General features: G+C 41.9%; 1 protein-coding gene and 1 long non-coding RNA gene across 30 annotated transcripts in view; both read right to left on the bottom strand.

Annotated features, from left to right (window-relative positions):
* Positions 1 to 17,728, bottom strand: part of LOC310681510 — a 38,218-nt gene extending 20,490 nt beyond the window's left edge. Inside the window, exons 1-3 of one of the 2 annotated variants that reach the window (XR_014513364.1) lie at positions 17,539 to 17,728; positions 14,406 to 14,522; positions 12,694 to 12,726 (exon numbers count right to left, since the gene is read on the bottom strand). This is a non-coding gene — a long non-coding RNA (uncharacterized lncRNA). Of the gene's footprint in view, positions 1 to 12,693; positions 12,727 to 14,405; positions 14,523 to 17,538 lie in introns of those variants that run through there. The other variant, XR_014513363.1, reaches the window with a different exon arrangement.
* The window catches only part of NRXN3 (neurexin 3), a 1,187,696-nt gene that overhangs the window by 696,744 nt on the left and 469,944 nt on the right, over positions 1 to 21,008 (bottom strand). The gene's annotated exons all lie outside the window — the stretch shown is intronic.

The raw sequence follows: 21,008 nt of genomic DNA, 5'->3' as shown, positions 1-21,008 counted from the left end.
TTTGGAGGTGCTTCGCAAAACGAATTTGCTATGGGCTTGCTTCGCAAGACGAAAATGTCTTGCGATTCCTGGGGTTTTTTCCCCCCTCCCAGCCTTTTTCCCAAGCCCCTAAGCTGCTGAACAGCTGTTCGCTAAGCCGCTGAACAGCTGATCTAAGCCGCTAATAGCCTTTTAGCAGCTAATCCGCTAATCCCTTAAGCCTTTAATAGCCGCTAATAGCCTTTTAGCAGCTAATCCGCTAATCCCTTAAGCCTTTAATAGCCTTTAATAGCCGCTAATAGCCGCTAAACCGCTAATAGCGCTAATAGCGCTAATCCGCTAATGGGCTTGCTTCGCAAGATGAAAAAAACCGCAAGACGAAGAGACTCGCGGAACGGATTCTTTTCGTCTTGCGAGGCACCACTGTACATGGTCCCTCTTACTCCCCATTCCATTCTCACAACAACCCTGTGAGTTAGCTTAGGCTGAGAATAAGAGACAGGCCCAAGGTCTTCCAGCGAGCTTCATGGCTGAGTGGGGATTTGAACCCTGGTCTCCCAGGGTTCTTGGTCCAGCACTCTAACCATTCCACCACATGGTCTCTCTTATATAAAGTGGTCACACTTTATATAAATATGTATGTATCCTATGGTTGGACTACAAACATAGGAGACGTTTGGGAGGTCATTTAATCTGCCTGCTCAATCAGGATGCATCTACAGCATTTGTGCAGATGGCTGACTAGCTTCTGCTAGAGTAGCTCCAGCCAAGGACAGCCCACCACCTACACCATCAAACTGCTTTTATCATTAAGATGTTCCTCCTAATGTCTAGCTAAAATATCCCTCCTTGCAACTCGTACCTATTACTTCTGACTTCTGGAGTAACAGAGAAAAAGTCTGCTCCAGTTTCTGTATGACAGCCTTTCAGATACTTGCACACTGCTATCATGTCTCCCCTTGATTAGCTCTTCACTAGCCTAATTGTACCCCCCCCCCTCTTTCTTAAAAAATATTTTATTTATGATTTTTAAATTTATACATTTAAATAATTTTATAATCATTTTAACGTTTCAAAACTTGACTTGCTTCCCCATCTTTCTGTGGTTCCTTAAACTTATTTTTAATATTTTCTGCACATCCAAATTAACTTAATTTGCTCATTTATTCATCTTCTTTAAATATATACTATTATAAAACTGCAGGTTATTACAATAGTACCTCTCTCTTTTGACTGTTCTTCCACTGGAACTGGTTAACCACTTCTGATGCAGGTCATCATCTGCCACCATTTCTCAAAATTTAATAATTTTGCTCTCTTAAGTGTGCAAGCATATGTGAATTTTCACATAAGTGACCTTGAAAAGCCCAGCTTTTATAGCTTCCCCTCCTGAATTGGCACACTTGGCTTACATTTATGACACGAGATGCCACTTTACAATTCCATGACGATGTGTTTCTCCTCATGTTCTACATATCTCTCCTTCCCAATAGCACCTGATGAAGAAGCATGAAGTTTCTGAATCTACACTATCCTATCAATGTATACAATGACTAAAGGTAAAAGGTAAAGGTAAAGGACCCCTGGATGGTTAAGCCCAGTCAAAGGCTGAGGGAGCCGGCGTTTGTCCACAGACAGCTTTCCGGGTCATGTGCCCAGCATGACTAAACCGCTTCTGGCGCAACAGAACACCATGATGGGAACCAGAGCGCACTGAAACACCGTTTACCTTCCCACTGCAACAGTACCTATTTATCTACTTGCACTAGCATGCTTTTGAACTGCTAGGTTGGCAGGAGCTGGGACAGAGCAATGGGAGCTCACACCACCATAGGGATTCGAACCTCCAACCTTCTAATCGGCAAGCCCAAGAGGCTCAGTGGTTTATACTACAGCATACAATGTGTGCACAATAACATAAGAAGAGCCATGCTGGATGAAGCCAAAGAGCCATCCTATTCACAGAAAGGACACATACAAAAACTAACAGGGACCATAAATAGGGAGATTCATCAGTTACTACTAAAAAAACCTGAGCCTGCTACTAGGGATGGGGGCGGGGGGAGTCAAACAATAACTCCTCTATCCCGGGGGTTGGCTTTCCGTTTGCCTGTCATTCAGGAGCTATATAAATTAGTTCTCTTCTTTCCTTTTCCTTAGAATTGCCTAACCTCTGGGCTAAGATAAGAATGGCTGACAGCAGATGAGTTGCTGTTTTCCTTTGGTCCCAACTACGCACAGAAAGGCTTGAACACCTTGTTTTGCTCACTATGGAAACCTTATTTTAGCTAAAAGAAGAAACAGGTTATATTGATTCCTGGCATGGATCATTGCTTCAGTTGTCAAAAACACGTTGAACATTTATATGAGAAGGCTATATATAAGCGCTAGAGTTTTTGTTTTGTTTTTTAAAAAAGCAACCCCACGACTTATGTGCAGTTAACTTGTGTGCATTCTGCTTTGCATGCTTAGCAGAAAGAAAGAAAGAAAGAAAGAAAGAAAGAAAGAGAAAGAAAGAAAGAAAAAGAGGGAGGGAGTGGGAGTCTGGGAAAAAGGACTTCGGCAATCCCACTCACCACTGAACCCAGTGTGTTTTGACTATATGCAATTTTGGCTCTAGATGCCAACCCCGAAACGTAGTTTTGCCTTTGTACATTCCTGCATTCTATATGTTTCCCATCTTACCTTTATTTCTAACATTTTGAAAGTTGCTGGGCATTTCCCCATTATTTTTTCATTCTCTTATACATTAGCTAATAATAATAATAATAATAATAATAATAATAATAATAATAATAATTTATTATTTGTACCCCGCCCATCTGGCTGGGTTTCCCCAGCCACTCTGGGTGGCTTCCATAGAAACAAAAAATACAGTAAAATATCACAGATTAAAAACTTCCCTGAACAGGGCTGCCTTAAGATGTCTTCTAAATGCCAGGTAGTTATTTATCGCTTTGCCATTGCCCAGTGGGAATAATAGCCTGATATATTGGAGGGACCATAGGTCAATGGTAGAGTGCATGTTTTGCATGTATCTGGTCCCAGAGATATCCCTTGGTGGTACAGGGACCCCTGGCAGAGGGCAAAGAAAGTCCCTATGCCCCAAGCCTTGGAGCGTTGCTGCCATTCAAAGTGGTCAAAACTGCTGGGCTGGCTCCATCAAGGGCAGCTTCATATGTTCATCGTCAGAGGGACATTGGTAAACAACTGACGGGCAGGACTGAAACAGACATTATTAAGATATCAGCTTTGCTCTACAGCCACTGTCAGTGCTTAGTTTCCAAAGGCAGAAGTGTTCAAATGGGCTTGGAAGTAAAAGCTCTGAAAGCTCTGCTCTCTAATCTCATGTGTCTGGAGAGTAAGTGATGGATGCCTGGTAATGAAAGAAAGATATTGTGGACATCTTTGAAAGTCCCATTGCTTTCTGTTGTTAAAAACATTTCTCAAGGTTGGGTCTCAGGCTCAGCTTTGGAATACAGTTATAGGTAATATAAAGGTAAAGGTAAAGGGACCCCTGAACATTAGGTCCAGTTGTGACCGACTCTGGGGTTGCTGCGCTCATCTCGCTTTACTGGCTGAGGGAGCCGGTGTACAGCTTCCGGGTCATGTGGCCAGCATGAATAAACCGCTTCTGGCGAACCAGAGGAGCTCAAAAAAATGCCATTTACCTTCCCGCCAGGGCGGTACCTATTTATCTACTTGCACTTTGAAATGTTTTCGAACTGCTAGGTTGGCAGGAGCAGGGACCAAGCAACGGGAGCTCACCCCGTCGCGGGGATTCAAACCGCCGACCTTCTGATCGGCAAGTCCTAGGCTCTGTGGTTTAACCCACAGCGCCACCCACGTCCCTCAATATAGGTATATACTCCTGACCAAATTATGCCATTGATTTTGTGTGTGTGTGTGAGAGAGAGAGTGCACAAAGAAGTCACTGTAAGAGAAAGAGATGAAGAAATGGCAGTGTGTTGCTTGACAAAATGAAGAAAGAAAGAAAGAAAGAAAGAAAGAGAAAGAAAGAAAGGACATATTCCACGGGAGCTTGATGAAGAGAGGAAAGGCAGCTGGACTGCTACCAAAAAATAGTTGGATGTCCAAGTAATTACAATTCGACAGTTAAACTGAGAAAGTAAGGCAGGAAAAGGAATTGTGTGTGTATGTGTGTGTTTTTTCCCCAGCACAAAGCTGAGAAAGAACAGCAAACGGCAGGTCTTTGTGTCAAAATTGGTATTTGAGAGCGACCTCTTGCTTCTCTTTAGAACAGAATAATCCTTCAGAGCATCAAGCAACAAAGAAAGCAATTGTGAGCACTATTCCAGGCGCCTGTCAATGGCCTTCGAACAAAACAACCACTGAATTTCATAGCCGCTCTCAGACACATTTTTCTCTCACCCCAACAAAAGTGCCAAGCGCATAAGTATAGAGGGAGATGCTAAACATTGTCCAAAGTATTAAAATCAAGTCACAAGCAAGGCAGCAGCAGCATCAACCAAGGAACAGCCAAGGATTTAACATGGCCCTACAGCTGCCCTCATACTTTGAGCCTTCTTAAACCCACCTAGAGACTGATTTACTCCTGTGACAGTCTATTAACTTGGAACATTGCTAAGTTTGGGCCTCCTGCAGGGACACATACATATAGATTAAGAACACCCTCATAAGACCAAAGTGAATGAAAGCTGCAAATTACTCTCCCCCCAACCCGAATCCTTTCCTCACATATTTCTATGGGCAAAACACAAACACAAACTTGGAAGTACTTTGAACTACATTTTAAAAATTTCATGCACAGCATAGCACCATTAAAATCCAATAGGACCTGCTGAAATTCTGTTGAGAGGTGCAGTTTTGGATATCCTGAACACGACCTTCTGTAGCGGGTGTGGATTTCCACAGTACTCTCATCAAAGAATGGTAACAGCATATAGTTCATTTTAGAAAGATGTTTCAGTAGCACTTATTTGATCTCCACGTCACCCAACTACATTTTGCTGAAGAATGAATACTGTACACGGGTCTTTGAGTGTGTCAATCACTCTCAAAGGCCAAATGTGAAAGAGGGCACCAATACAGTCAGCTGCAGCTGAAACAATTTTGATTTTTGAAAAATCAAAACTTGTAGACGTTTCAGATTTGATCTTAGCATTTGATTGTTTTGTGTCAACTCTTGATGTTACCTGAATACTCAAACTAATGAATAAAGCAGTACAAAAACCAGCACTGATCATTGCTGATTAACTCTCAAGTACTAACACTGACCACTATTGCATATTAGCTGCCAAACATAATAATAATAATAATAATAATAATACTTTAAATGAAGAATTTATTTCAGTGCTGTTGAGTGATGATGGTGATTTCTATACCACCCTTTATTCAAGGATCACAGGGTGGTTTACAATATAAAAACACAAAAATGTATACCAACATAGTAACAAACAAAACCATAGCTCACACAGTTTAAAACACCATAGATTGTTCAATTAGGAGTGCCTGGCGTGCTCTGGTCCATGGGGTCACAAAGAATCAGGCACGACTAAACAACAACAGATTGTTCAATTAGCCAAAGGTCTGGGAGAAGATTAATGTTTTTGCCTGGTGCCTAAAAGTATTTAACAAATGTACCAGGTGAGCATCCCTGAGAGGAGCATTCCACAAATGGGGAAACTGCAGAAAAGGCCAGTTCTTGTGTTGCTGTCCTCTGAATCTCTTGTAGAGGAGGCACATGAAGAAGGGCCTCAGATGATGATCACAGAGTGGTTGGTTCTTATGGGGGAAGGCAGTCCTTGAGGTATTGTGGTCCTGAGCCATTTAAGGATTGAGAGGTCAAAACCACCACATTGAATTGGGCCCAGAAACTGGCAGTCAGTGCAACTGGGCCAAGATTGGCATTATGTGTTCAAATAGTATTTCCTGGTGAGCAACCTGGCCACTGAATTCTGGACCAACTGAAGTTTCTGAACTGTACTCAGAGGCAGCCCCATGTATAACAGGTTGCAGTAATCTAACCTAGAGGTCACTAGAGCATAAATAACAACAGTTAGGCTGACCCTGACCAGATAGGGGCACACTACCAAGATCAAAAACATGAAAAGCTTCCTTATACCTAATCAGACTATTGACCCATCTAGATCAGAATTCTCTACACAGACTGGCAGTGGATCTCCTGAGTTTTCATGTAGCAGTCTTTCCCAGTCTACCTGGAGAAGTCTGGGATTTAACTAGACACCTTTTAAAGCAGCCTTCTCCAGCATGGTACCTGCTAGATGTCCTAGACTTTGCTCCTATCAGCCTCAGCTAGCATGACAAGCATTTAAGTAGGGTATTTAAGTTGAAAAAAATTGGGAGGCCACCAAACTGTAGTAAGGCTGTTCTAGAGCATCTACTTTACCACTGAGCTATCAGCCTCTCCTTCAAATAAAACCAAATATCCAATAGTGAAGGCAAATATCACATGATAAGACAAAATACCAGACATCATTTTATGCCAGACACAGAATATTCAGACAAAAATGTGGCAAAATTCCTTAAAAGCCATTGATCTATTGATCTTTCATGAATTTGTCTAGTGTTACTGAAGTTGTTCTCTACCTGCTCTTCCCACACATTGCTTTGTCTCAGACTACTGCTGAATCTGTTCCATTGATTTGGTTGAACTGATTTCTCTGTTGCTTAACTTCCTTACCTTCTAGAATCTCATCTGACCTGGCCTGCCTACGATGCCCACCAAGTATCACCTTTCACAGAGTCAGTGTGAAGTTGTCACCCCTAGAGAAACTGACCTCTCAATATAGTCACTATCGCAGACTGTCTATGAACATTCCATGTTGCTGGTTCCATTATTACAACATTAGAATACCTGTGAACATTCCATGGAATCTGGTAAGCTCAGACCATTGTGCATTACAATATGGATACTGTGGCCCAAACAGCATGCTGTCATGTGACTAATGACCATCACTTAATGCCTATCACTGGCTGGTGAGTTAAATTAGGTTTGCAAGAACAACCACAAACCCAGAACTTGAATTTGCAAAATCAACACAGCTGTGTTTGGTTTTAAAGGCTGTAATTGTCAAGGAAGAAAGGCAACAAACATGCAGAACTACAGCAGTCCCACCCTTTCAAAGAACTGTCAGCAGAGCCTGAACATTCAGTACCATGGCTACTTGCTAATTGAACGGATGGTCCAAAGAAAAATAATTGACTAGAGAGAATTAAGAGAGGAGCGGCAACAATAGAACATTCTAAAAGGACTATCACAACGAATGACTGAGGGAGCACAGCATAATTAGGAAAGGAAAGGACATTTCCATGCTTTATATATATAAATAAAAAAGTTACTAGCAAAAGAGTGGGAGAATAATTGTTCATTGTATTCTGGTTGCATGAGAATCCAGTTGAATGATAAATCAGGAGACAGGACTGATTTAAACATTTCCACCTTACATGAACTGTTAGTAGCTTCTCTGAAAGTTATCAATGAATATGGAAAGTTTTAGTAATATTGAAGATGATAATATAGAATTGGGCTATCAAATCTGTTTAAGCTGCTTATGTGTCCAATAAGTGAGACACCTCTGATTTTAACTTTCTGCTTATCATTATTGTGTGGCAGAATAATACCTGTTAGAATCTAAACCCATTACAATTGAATTCAGTTACAGCACATGATCTGGATAAGAATAATAAAGCCATTATATGTTGTTGCAAAGGGGTTTTTAAAGCATTTCTCCAACTGCACAAAATCTCCTTCAGACACCCCACATTTTAAAAAAAATTGTTTACACCCTGATCCATGGCGGTTTAGCTATAGATGTCTGTACTTATTATCTACTACACAGGGACAATTCATTTATGAATCTGCCTTAGTAGTACAGTAACTAACAGCAACAAAAAAGGGAGAGTACTTTAAGGGTATTTACATGGATGCGATGGAGGTGAAGGCTCCTGATCCGATTAAAGAGGAAAGGTTCTATTAATATGGTTTGGGAAGTGGGCTCTAAGTATGGAAACTGAATACATTCTGCCCTGATATAATTTGTGTACATGCTGTCCCAGACATTGCCTGTCATTTAAATGTTAAATCAACAAATATGGCTAATGTGTTTAATCCCCTTCCCATTTTTAAACTGAACATGATCAGCTTTCCAAATGCAGGGCATTTTTCCAGTTCTGTAATTTGTGTCCAACACACTTAAAATAAATATTGCTGTGGCAATTACATATAATATTTTGGTCAGCTGTCTTCTGGTAGATGTCCTACTTGCTTCTAGTGACATTTACTTTTGCTTTCTTCACCTCTACACACTAGCTCTTCATTATGGGTGGGCTAAAGACAGGACAGGACAGGACATCCACATGAAAACAGGAATTTCAAGAAGGATTGGACGAAGAATTTAAGCACATCAAACAAGAACCAGATACTGCTCCCTACTTTTCGTTGGCCAGTTTTTACGAAGTGTAAGAAATCTAGTTTGGGATATAAGAAAGGGCCAGATTCCACATTACTTTCCTCTCAACCCGGGTCACTTTAGGAGGGAATTGAGTGCATGCAGCTCTTCCTCATCCACCTGATAAGCCATCATTGTAGGGAGAGGAATGTCCAAATGCTACCTACACACATAGATTTCAGCATGTGTAAAGAGAAAATGTGGCGCTGTGGGTAAAAGCCTCAGTGCCTAGGGCTTGCTGATCGAAAGGTCGGTGGTTTGAATCCCCGCGGCAGGGTGCGCTCCCGCTGTTCGGTCCCAGCACCTGCCAACCTAGCAGTTCGAAAGCACCCCTGGGTGCAAGTAGATAAATAGGGACCGCTTACTAGCGGGAAGGTAAACGGCGTTTCCGTGTGTGGCTCTGGCTCGCCAGAGCAGCGATGTCACGTTGGCCACGTGACCCGGAAGTGTCTTCGGACAGCGTTGGCCCTTGGCCTCTTTGAGTGAGATGGGCACACAACCCTAGAGTCTGTCAAGACTGGCCCGTACGGGCAGGGGTACCTTTTTAAAGAGAAAATGCCCAGTAGTTGTAATCAAGTCAGCAAGTCATCTTTGTGAATTGAATGAATTCAGAAATTCTGCCCATCTGGGAATAGGCAGTAAGGCAATATATGGCTCATGGGAGAAATATCTTCCACTCCAGCCCAAAGACATTGGCAAGGTTGTTCATAATGAAGCAACAAAGCCCTACATGATGCTTATTAAGGATACCCCCCCCCCTCTTTTTAGGCCTTTGTTAATTTTGAAAATGGTTGTTCAATGGAAAAAAAAAAGCTCAAACCACAATCCAGCAGACAAAACAGTGAGGCTTAAATGTGTATAACATGCACTGGATTGCAGCCTGTGTCCTTGACTGCTTATACAAGAAAATGAAACACTTCTTCGGAATCGTTCATGTTAAGCCTGGTGCTGCACAAAGGGATGAGCATGATTACTTTCCCAATACTAAAACTCTATTATTCTAGGACTACAAAAGGTAGCTTGAAACCTAAAATATAATTAATGTCATTCTGTGATCACAAGCTGGTGGCTGAAACGTTACAGGGACATGGAAAGAGATCAAAAAGATAGGATGGGGGAAAGCAGTATCAGAGGAACATCTGTGCCCAGGGACTCCTAATGCAAACAATTTCTCAGTATCTGCTATTTACTAGTTACAGCATACAGACAAGCTTGCATGAGAACAACAGTGAGCCTTGAGAGACATTCAGAGGTCACCACCAAGGCAGGAAGTTGGGGAAGGGAGGCAAATACTATGCTGACAATTATTTTGCAAATTGAGTATGCACAATTGCCATGCCTTATTTGAACAGCAACTTTATGATCTGAATATGCCATCTTCGGTGTATAAATTAGATTTCTAAGTACAGTGGTACCTTGGTTTTCGAACGTCTCCATTGACGAACATTTCAGTTTTCGAACACCATAAACCTGGAAGTAAATGCTACAGTTTTCAAACATGCCTTGGAAGTCGAACTTCTGAGGTGGCTTCCACTGAGTGTAATATCCTGTCAGCTGGGAAACCGCACCTCGATTTTCAAACATTTCAGAACTCGAACGGTCTTCCAGAACAGATTACATTAGAAAACAAAGGTACCACTGTAAACTGAATGATGTAACAACTGAATTGCTGGCTATATTTAAGTGGAAAAGGTGAGCTAGTGAGGAATGGAAACACTGTCCATTCTTACAGCTCAAGAATGTTGACAGCATACTTGAATAAATCCCAGTAATCATTTGCATCTTTGATCCTAGCTAATAAGAACCAGCCAGAGAGACAAGTAACAATTAATATGCATTAAGAGGAAAGAGTGGACCCGAATGTCTTAAAATAGGGGCAGCCAGAGGTGCCAAATTGCATAAAATATGGGGGGGGGGGAGGTAAGCCCTGCCCCACATAATCGATCACATGATGTGGCGCACACACGAGCACACACACACACAATTTGAATGAAAATGCCCATCAACTTTAGGGGGACAGCCCCTTCAAATATTTCATTGGGGACCTCAGCCCCTAGCAGTTGGCTTCTATGGGGGCAGCTAAAATTTGGGGCTGCTGAGAATTGGAGTCCTGGGCAAACAAATGGAGTGGGTTATCTCAATATATTATGCAATCCCTCTTTCCAAGACTGATCTCTCTATATATGGGAAGAAAATACTTCCTTACCCCTTTGAGACAAGAATGTCTCCCACTGATGATGGGTTTTTGTCCCTCAGACACAGTGTTTTGTTGGTGGGGAGCGCATCCTTAAAAAGCAGCCTTTGTGCAAATGGACGGATGCTATCCCTCCATCCATTTGCATGAGATGTTTTCTAAGGCTGCACCCAAAAATAGTAATATTGGAGGGCAGTTCCATCACCATGAGGATGCCCTGAGGGATTTTTTATTTTTATGAGCCTGAGAGTAGGTTTGTTTGATTCCGCTATGGAAAACATCCTGTGGAAACCAATGGAAATTATCCCTGTCTGTTTGCACAGAGACAGCTTTCAAAGCTGGAGAATTATTCTGGGCTTCTTATGCTCTATTCTCTTTTGAGGCAAACCATTTCTCCCCTAAAGTTTGTTTCTGGGTATGAGGCCAGGGGACATGATCATCGTATCAAAACATGTAGCATCTGTTCACCATGTAATTTTATTATAACAATCCCAAGCATCATCCTCATTTACTTTGTTTTTGAAAAAGTTCTCTAGGCTTGTGGTGACCATTTAACAAAATTTTGCATGATGGTTCCTGAGCTCAAGGAGCAAGCCTCTGCCTACATCTGGACATAACTGGAAGCTCTATTGAATGAAGATGCCAGTCTAGCTCTTTCAAAACTGATTTTAACCACTGATTCCAAAACTTTATAAGGCTCTTATAATTCACTGGGCAATTTCTGCTAGATATTATTATTTTGCTCACAGAGAGTGCACTAGATATCCTGCAGATATTCCTGTTCTTTGCTTCAATTATGAGGGCTTATCACTTACCAGGTTTTTTTTAAAAAAATGAATCCTATAATAACACAATATGAGTAAGTTGATTAATTTACCAGTACAGCTGGATTGAAAGTCAGCAATAATCCTATTATTACATTTACCTTCATAGCCCGGACTTCCTTGGAAATCACAGTGCCAGATCTAAGTAGAAACTGTTTATTTTTCACAATGAAAACAATCTTGAAGCATATACTCCCCTTTTCTTTTCAAAAACATGCTTCTTCAGGCATCAAGATTCCATTTAGATATGGGAAGGACTGTGGAAGGTTCTAAATCTCATTCAGCGAAGAGGCTGAGAGCACTATCAATGCTTGGAAAACAGGAAGTTGCTTTCAGTCCATTGGTCCATAATGGTCAATATTGTCTACACTGACTGGAAATGGCTCTTTGTCAGGGACTGGGCAGAGAAAGAATGGTGGAGACCGCCTCCCCAGCCTGACCCTTCCAGAGAAGAGGAAGCCAGTTTAGATTTACAGCAGGAGTTTGAGGGAGGTCACAGCTCAGAGGCAGATGAGGGGGAAATCTGGGAAATAATGGTAGAGGAGGAGGAGGAAGTGGAAGCACTAGGAGGGCAACAGGAGGAGAATGCGGCTGGAGACAGCACAAGAGGTGATGTGAGAGCATCTTGGAAGGGGTGAGAGGGACTGAAGGATGCAGAATGCCTGAACTGATTCACATTCCCATCCAAGACAACGTTCCTCACTTAGGGATACTTCAGACATCATTTGTGAGTAAGAAAACCTGTGAGAAATCCATATAATTGTGCTGAACACATATTATTCCGAGAGGGAAATTTATGCCATCTGATAAGACCAGACTTCGGTGTACACTTTCACCAAACTATGGTTGAAAGACTTGGTCAGAATAAAAGAACAAGGCAAGGATATTTTAAACAATGGTAATTGGGACTAGGGATTCCGAGCACAATTAGGAGCATTATAAATAAACACTGGCACATCGTTGAAGATATTCCTGGCTGTAAAGATCCACCCCTTTGGGGCCTGAGAAAGAAAGGGTCCCTACGAAATCAATTAGTTAGGACTGACTGTCTAGAACCATTATCTACAATTACGAGAGGTCATTACAGATGCGGCAAATGTAATATGTGCCCCTACAGTCTGCAAGCGAAAGAGATTAAAAGTGAACATATGCGGTTTACTTACAAAATTAATTCCATGACAACTTGTAACTCAAAGATTTTTTTTTCTTTAAAAACTTCTGCAGACTTAAAACACTACTGATCCCTCCTTCCTGTGCATTGGTGGGGCTGCTTTGGCTACAGGTAAAAAAAAAAAAAAAAAAGGTAAAGGACCCCTGGACGGTTAAGTCCAACATCAATCATGTCTTGAATATCAGAAATGAAAGGTATTGATTGATTGACTTGCAAAATCTCTGTACTGCCAAGGGGGGGGGGGGGGGAGATAAGGGTGGGTATGATAGTTGGGTATATGCTAAATTAAACTAATCTTATATTCTACTGCCACTTTGGGAGTCTTGAGGCTGTGTTACTTGCCATCCTATTTACTCAATGTAAAAATCATTATATAAATGAAAGTAGTATTTATTTATTTTAGAATGAGTGGATTCCCTAAATTTCAATCTGTCATAGTTCCAACATTCCAAAGCTTTTCAGTCTATCTGAATTCCATTGTAGAAAGTTAGAAATGGAACAAATGTTCCTGGTTTGGAACCCATTTTTATTTTTATTTAATATAAAAAGAATTATGCAGTTATGCAATTTTCAAAAGGTGGTTGATTGTTCCATATGGTCAAAGCAACCAACTGGCACTGCAGATCAAAGTTTGGCTGGAGGGCCTCTCTCTCATTTTACTTGCTGTAATCAATACAATGCCATTCATTCAAGAGGACCTGAGGCACGTTCTTACCTTAGACAGACAGACATTATTTGAATTAAGCAAAGTGCTTGATTTTCCATAGCACTGCTGGAGGAGAGAAGCATGGAGAACACACCGTCAATACTACCTACAGAATTGTGAATTGATTTGGGCTGGTATTTAGTCAATGAATTTTCATTGACTAAATGAAGCTGTAGGATACCCAGAGGTCTACTGTAAGCAGCAGATGACTTGGTTGTTGGTCAGGCTTATTAATAACAATAATGGCAGTAATATAGATAACGGTAACAGATAGGTGGAATCTGACATAGCACTAAGGCAATTTTTGCATTAGTAAAAGGACTTTTACTTGCATATCACAATGTTCTGCCCCTCTTCTCCTGCTCTGTCCCTCCTAAATCTGTTCTAATGGTTTCCCCCAACCCTCTGGAGCAGATTTAAGGAGTGCACAAATGGGAATCCTTGCATTGAAGGGACTCATTTGTGGAATGTCGCTTATTATTGTGATGGTTACTGTTATTATTTCTCACCTTTCCTCCAAGGAGCTCAAGGTCATGTACATGGTTTCCCCCTTTCCCTTTTTATTCTCACAACAACCTGCTTAGCTGAAAGATGGCAGCTGGCCCAAGGATGCCGTGAGGCTTGTGGCTGAGTGAGGATTTGAGAACCCAGGTCTCCCTGGAACCACACTTTAACCATTACACTACACTGGTACAAAAGTTACAGTACAGGAGACCCTAATGAAGGAGACCAGGACAGAAACAGAAGCTATGGTAGTGTCCAGGATTGCGAAGTCATCCTTTCATTAGGGAGGGAGCAGTGGTGGACCTCAGGGCCTCAAATTTCAGCAGTGCCCTGTGTGAGGCCAAAATTCGGGACCCCTCTGCCTCTTGCCTTCCATTCTACCTCATAGCTGTGGTGCCCCCGAGGGTCTGCTCCCAGTGCAAGCATGATAGCTTTTAAGACTCTTGGCTGTGCCTCGTGTCCTAACAGAATCATAAGGACTGTAATGTGAGTTATGCCCCACTGTTAGTTTGCCTGGATTTCCCCAGCCACTCTGGGCAGCTTACAGCATAGATCTTGCAAAGATCTGACTCACCTGAAGGAACTCTAGCAGTTGATGCTTCCTTTCTTCTCTGATTGTGGGCTGCAAAACAGCCCACAGCTGGCGGGCAGCATGTTCTCCTGGGTTCTTGCTCCTTTATACAACAACCTGCTATGCTGAAAGATGGCAGCTGGCCCAAGGACACTTCATGCTAGTAAGTATATTTTTGCACACATTTTTGGTTCCATGTGCGTCCCTCCCAAAGCTGTGCGCTCGGTGGAAGAGAACGACCATCCCAGATAGGAGTGTACCGTTATTCGGTCAAGGGTATACGATAGCTGTGCTCCCCTGCTAGAACCTCCAAACCAGCTCGAGAGTATACCTATATTGTTCTACTTCTGCATCTCTCTCTCTCTCTCTCTCTCTCACACACACACACACACACACACACACATATACCCACATAGAGAGAAGAAACATTATTAAATATTGCAGCTGGCATGGAAAGCTGCTTGCATGAAATAAAGTTTATTCCTAAAACAAAGCGCTTGTGTACTTTGAACATCAATGGCACCATCCAATGAATACCACATCACTTCACTGCCCTATAATCTCCCTCAACTGGTAGAACACAAATCCGTCCTGTAAACTTGCAGAGTATAATTCTGCCACCTGTAAAGTACAATTCCACCATGATTTCTTTCCTTAAACATTTTCATTACACATGCACCAGCACACACGCACACACATACACACAAATGGTTAGCAATAAAAATGTTTTAGTACTGTAAGCAAACCCAGCTGGTTCATACAACAAAATTATATATTTCAAACTGCATATTACATCCATTCTCTGGTTCTTACCCACTTTACCACTATCTGAAAAGTATGCACACAAAGAAACCTAATTTGTGTTATTGTGTGTGGTGAAAGGCCAAGGCACAACAGATGCTTGTCCAACTCTCCTGTCCCCCATACATGCTTATCTTTCTTTCCACATAAGTAGTCCAAAATCACAGAATACACCCAATCAAATCTAAGCCCTTTCAACTCTCCCCAAAGCATTTGGCAATGCACAGCCTTGAGCTGCACATTTTAAGGATTGAAACCGACACTCCTTGTTCTTGCACTGCAGCTGCCCCCCCAATGCCTGAAAGTCTGCATAGGCTAATGGGCCACACAGGTTGGGAATTGCATGTGTGTGTGTGTTTGCTAGGGTGTGTGTGTGCAGAGAAGCAAGGCAATCTGAAGACATGCTGGGGCTGAGGCTTACCAACCACCCTGCAACCAGCCAATTCTTCTAGGCTACTCTCAAGCCATGTGTCCTGGAGAGCCACTGCCAGTCAGGGTGGACCAGTGCTTCTCAAGCTATCTGATGTGGTGGAGTGGCATTCCGCACCCCAACTGTGCCAGGGACCGGTGCTATATTAGGTCTTTGAAGCATCCCATCCAACCTGGGCTGTGGTTGAGTCACTGGGGAACAGCAACTAACTGATGTCTCATTGATCAGCACTTGGTCACAGGTTTCAGCTGCAAACAGAGCAGCACTGAATATGCTCATATTCAATTCTCAGGTAAAACTTTCTATTGAGCAGGAGTGGGAAGCTTTTCCCAGCCAAATGGCTGCATTCCCTGCTGCTCAACTTTCCAGGGCGTCACATGCCAGTGGTTTGTGGAGCCAGAAGCCAAATGGATGGAGGCTTGAGCATAGATTTTACCTGCACACACATTCACGCACCCTTCTCTATCCTCCATCCAGGCAACCAAAAGTCACTTTGCCTCTGTGACCTTCTCCTCCTTCACCACAACTCTGTCCCTCCCCCGCCCCCCCCCAATGGCACAACTGTTCCTCCTCACCCAGTCCTGATGGTACAACATTCTTGCCCCACAATGCCTCAGAGTGAGGGATGCTAGAGCAACCAGGCAAGTCTTCTCCAGAGTATTGTAGGAGCATTGCTACTACTGCAGGGGATGCAATCCAACACCACTTACCTAAATGTATGTCCACCTGAACTCAGTGGGACATCTCAAAACTGAGAGAATCGGTGGTAAAATGGCAAACAAAATTCAATGGAAACGAGTGTAGAGTGAAGCATGTTGGTGCAAAAGTCTCTTGCTTTCCCATATGTGCTCACGGGGTCTGAACTGGAAGCGACTGACCAGGTACAAGACCTTGCAGTTGTAGTGGATAGCTTGATGAAGAAAAAGGTGACTTCCATGCTACAGATCATTAGGAAAGGAATTAAAAATAAAACTGCTAGTATCATAATGCTATTATACAAATGTATCATGCAGCTTCATTTGGAATACTCTTATCAAAAAGAATTTAGATTTCAAAAAAGGTTCAGAAAAGGGAAATGAAAAAGATCAAGAGAGTGGAACAACTCTCTATGAAGAATTGTAAATAAAACAAAACAGAGCGTAATTGGGGGTGGGTTAATGTGCAAAACAATAACAACAACCCTGTTGAGTAAAACCACAAATATTAGAGTTGGAAAACAAGGTCCTGGCTGGGTTCCACACCAGAACAATCAGTAGTTTAAGGAGGAAATAAATTTTCCATAATATTCCTAGTGATACCAGGGATATGATGGCAAACAAAATCAGAGTGCTAGGTACTAGAGAAAATGCTAGAGGGTGATGAAAATGTAAATGCCTTTCTTCAAAAAAGCAGAAAGTGTGCCAGGTCATAGGCCAACCATCACATTATGAAGAAGGTCCATGTATATTTTTTCTTAAATATGGACCCTGGAGACCTGTTCAGAGCTGTGGTAGTGATGGAGTATTTAATCTTTCCCTCCCGTATTGTATTCCCGATCCATTTCTCTGCCCACAATGGGCAGGGTAGGTAGTTAAAACTGCTTTGGGAATGCGATTCTGATCTGTAATCAATACACAGGAAATGGTTGAACAACTTCTTCTACAAACAAACTGGCAGCTGCTCCTCATAGCTGTATTGGGGAGGGAGTTGTTGTTGTTGTTGTGGTCAGGAGATTAACCACAGATTTCCTGCATAAAATGTAGTTGGGCCCCTGTGCTGTAATCTCCTACACACCTGCCCCACATTCCTTAAATAAAGACAAAGTCACTGGTACAATGCACAAAGAATGTATTATACTCATGAAGAGAGGATCCTTACCAAGCTGTCTACAATCTTTGACTAGACAGATTAATATTAATCACCTACCTACATGCTGGGAAATGAATGCTGATCATGCGGGCAGCTACAGATTAAGATGGTTCCTCCTGCTTATTCTTAGAATGGCTGAAACAGTAAGATGACTATTTCCAATGCTTGAGCACAATTGTGCTCAGCAGATAAAAGGCAGGAGGGAAGGGGAGCTGAGGGCAAACTGCTGCTACATTGATTAACAATGCCTGCTAACTTGTCTCTAAGTTTGTAAGACAACCAGTGATGCAATAATGCCATCAATGATGCAATAATGACAGGTAGACAAGCCCACTGGTTGAGAGGTCAGCTGTGGATGAAAGCTAACAACCATAGTAAAAAACAAACCCAAGACCAGCTCCATGGATTTTAAAGTTCACACTGTTTATTGAACTCTTCTTTGAAATAGAATTCATTGATAATACTTCTATCCTTCTACTTGGATGGCAAAGGAACCATCAGAAGATAAGGAATTACTTTGGGTACAGATTAAAATTATGACATTCAGAGTACACAGCCATTAACACAGAGTGCACAAAGTTGCTTTGTACTGAGTGTATTATTGGCCAACTGCAGTCTTCCCCATTCTGGTGTCTTCCAGATGCTGTAGAACTGCCTGTCCTCTCATCTCTGCTCATTGACCATGCTTGTGGTCAATGTTGTGATCAAAACATTGAGGTCAAAACATGTCAGAGGACCAGGCTGGCAGGCAAAGGCTGGTCTACTGTGAGTCTACAACTCTCCAGTGTGTTAAGCAGGTATCATTCCAGTTTTGCTACATGTGATTATTTTAATTGGGGACTGAACATAAATCCAACTGAACCCAAGCAAATGTTCTAAAGAACCAGTGAATCAAATTTTCAGGTGGGAGGGGGAAAGAGCTATTTTATAAAAACCATTTCTTTTTTAAATACTAAGTCAATGTCATGGGTTTGTGTTTTTTAGGATTGTATCATTGCTTCTCACTAGCTCTAATGTCACCCATAAATTTCCACTCGTTTGCCCTTCCTTTGAGCTCCATATCAATTTTGTGCATTTCCATCACAATAGCAATGCATGACTACTTCAATCATATGTGTTAGAAGTGGGCCACAAACACTGTTATTACATACAGAGTTAATATATTTGGAATGCCAAGTTCTTCAGAACATTGTGCCTTTTAAAAGTGCCATATTAAATATAGAAAACAAAATAATCTGTAAGGAGAGCAACTGCACTGGAGTGACTAATAACTTCACATCAACAATTAATTAGTGCCGACATTTTCCTCCTGTGAAATGTCACCTTGATGCCTACTTAGAGATGTATTTTGAAATAAGCAGCTGAACAGCAGCCAGCCACATTTGCCGCATGTAGATCAGCCTGTCATTCTGCACAGATTAGGCAAGGTACTGCATCACTAGATGGTGCTCATTATCTGCCAGATTTGATTCACTAAACATTAGAAGGTTATTAAAAACATGCTTTACAGAAGCAACACAACTCAGCTCGATTTATAGACACAGCTATTTAGGTTGCTTTGTTCTTCTCCAGTTTTATTAAGTTGCACCATATGTTCTTAAAACATAAATTTAGAATGACGTTTTGAGAGAGAGAGAGTTCCAGAAAGAGTTCCAGAGAGGTAGACACATGTTTGAAGAAACTAGTGTCAATAAATAGCACCCTTTCTCACAATATACAGAAGGGTAGCACCTGATAACATTTGCTTTCTAACTTTTTGAGTGGTTCAACCTTCAATTTGTTCCCTGTGATGCTGGGAATTTCCTTGCTTGGATCTCTATTTCTTCAAGACTTTGTAGGGATGAAAATCAGCCTGTTCAAACTTCAGCATGAAAAGGGGAAAGGAGATGGTGTCTTAGGAAGTGAGCATTTTAATAGCCTAATTTCTGCCAGTGAATTTATATGCTGTGGAAACATATAAATTAATGTGGAAACATGATTGCATTGAACCTTGCAAGAAGTACAGAATCGAGAATCGTCTGCTCCTATCAGAAAGTACAGTGGTACCTCTGGTTACGTACTTAATTCATTCCGGAGGTCTGTTCTTAACCTGAAACTGTTCTTAACCTGAAGCACCACTTTAGCTAATGGGGCCTCCTGCTGCCACTGCGCCGCCGGAGCACGATTTCTGTTCTCATCCTGAAGCAAAGTTCTTAACCTGAGGTACTATTTCTGGGTTAGCGTAGTCTGTAACCTGAAGCGTATGTAACCCGAGGTACCACTGTATTGTATAATACAAGTGGGGGGAGGGGAATGGGGTCCCAGGACTTTCTCCAGAGCAAGACTGATGACACCATCAGCAGTAGTGCTAGGAATAACTGACACACCATTTTTCCACTGGCAAGTGAATGAAGTGAAAGAGAGACTTTCAAATCCTTTACTTCACACTAGCAAGATAAATGGCAGCACTTGTTTGCAGGATTGTTTGCATCTCTAATTAAAAGCTTAAGGCTACATTTCACAATAGTAAAGAGCTTTTGTTAAAGCTCAACATGTTTTGCAGGTTTAACCCACAGAAGCAAGCACAGCTGAGTTTAGTGCTACTTACATCCAGGTCATTATGCATAGGAATGCAGTTACACTCCAAAAAATAAAAAGCTTACTATTTATGGTGCCACAGGACTCCTTCTTGAAATACTATTATTCTTCCCTCCCTGTTGTAGTAAAATGTCTTTAGTCAGCTGTCTGCAAGTTTGGATTCTTTACTGATTACCTACCCATCACCCTAAGGTCCCCAGAGGTGGGCACAATATTAAAACACAGTATTAAAAACACTTTAAAAGAAGTTACAATCACAAAAACAAGGTGGATCCTCAAAATATCAAAAAGCCAGTGTGCAAAGGTGCATCTTCAGCATTTTCCAGAAGTTGTATAATGAAGGTGCCAGATACACCTGTGAGGGGAGTTTCACAGCTTAGAGGTCACCACAGATAAAGCCCTCTACTGGGCCACCACCAACACCTGAAGGTGGAGGAACTACCAAAATAATTCCCTATGACAATCTCAGCACCCAAGAGGTTGTGTAGGGGAAGAGACAATCTTTCAGGTATTTGGAGCCTGAGTCATTTAGACCTTTAAACACTAACGCGAACACCTTAAATTTGCCCTAGAAACCAACAGGCCACCATAGAATCACCGTGTAGAGATAGTAGGGACCCTGAAGGCCATCCAGTCCAACCCACTGCAATGCAGGAATCTCAACTAAAGCATCCATGACAGATGGCCATTCAACCTCTGCTTAAAACCTTTCAAAGAAGGAGATTCCACAACCTCCCAAGGAAGACCATTCCATTGTCAAACAGCTCTTTCCATCACAAAGGTCTTCCTGGTGTTTAGTTGGAATCTCTTTTCTTATAACTTGAAGACAGTGGTTTGAATCCTACCATCCAGAGCAGCAAAAATACAAGCTTGTTCTATCTTCCATGTGACAGCCCCTCAGATAGTAGAAGATAGCTATCATATTTCTTCTCTGTCTCTTCTTTTCCAGG

The sequence above is a fragment of the Podarcis tiliguerta genome (assembly GCF_965153285.1).
Source record: "Podarcis tiliguerta genome assembly, chromosome: 1".
NCBI classification, from domain to species: domain Eukaryota; kingdom Metazoa; phylum Chordata; class Lepidosauria; order Squamata; family Lacertidae; genus Podarcis; species Podarcis tiliguerta.
The sequence above is the reverse complement of the archived record's forward strand: the minus strand, read 5'-3'. Positions and strand labels throughout refer to the sequence as shown.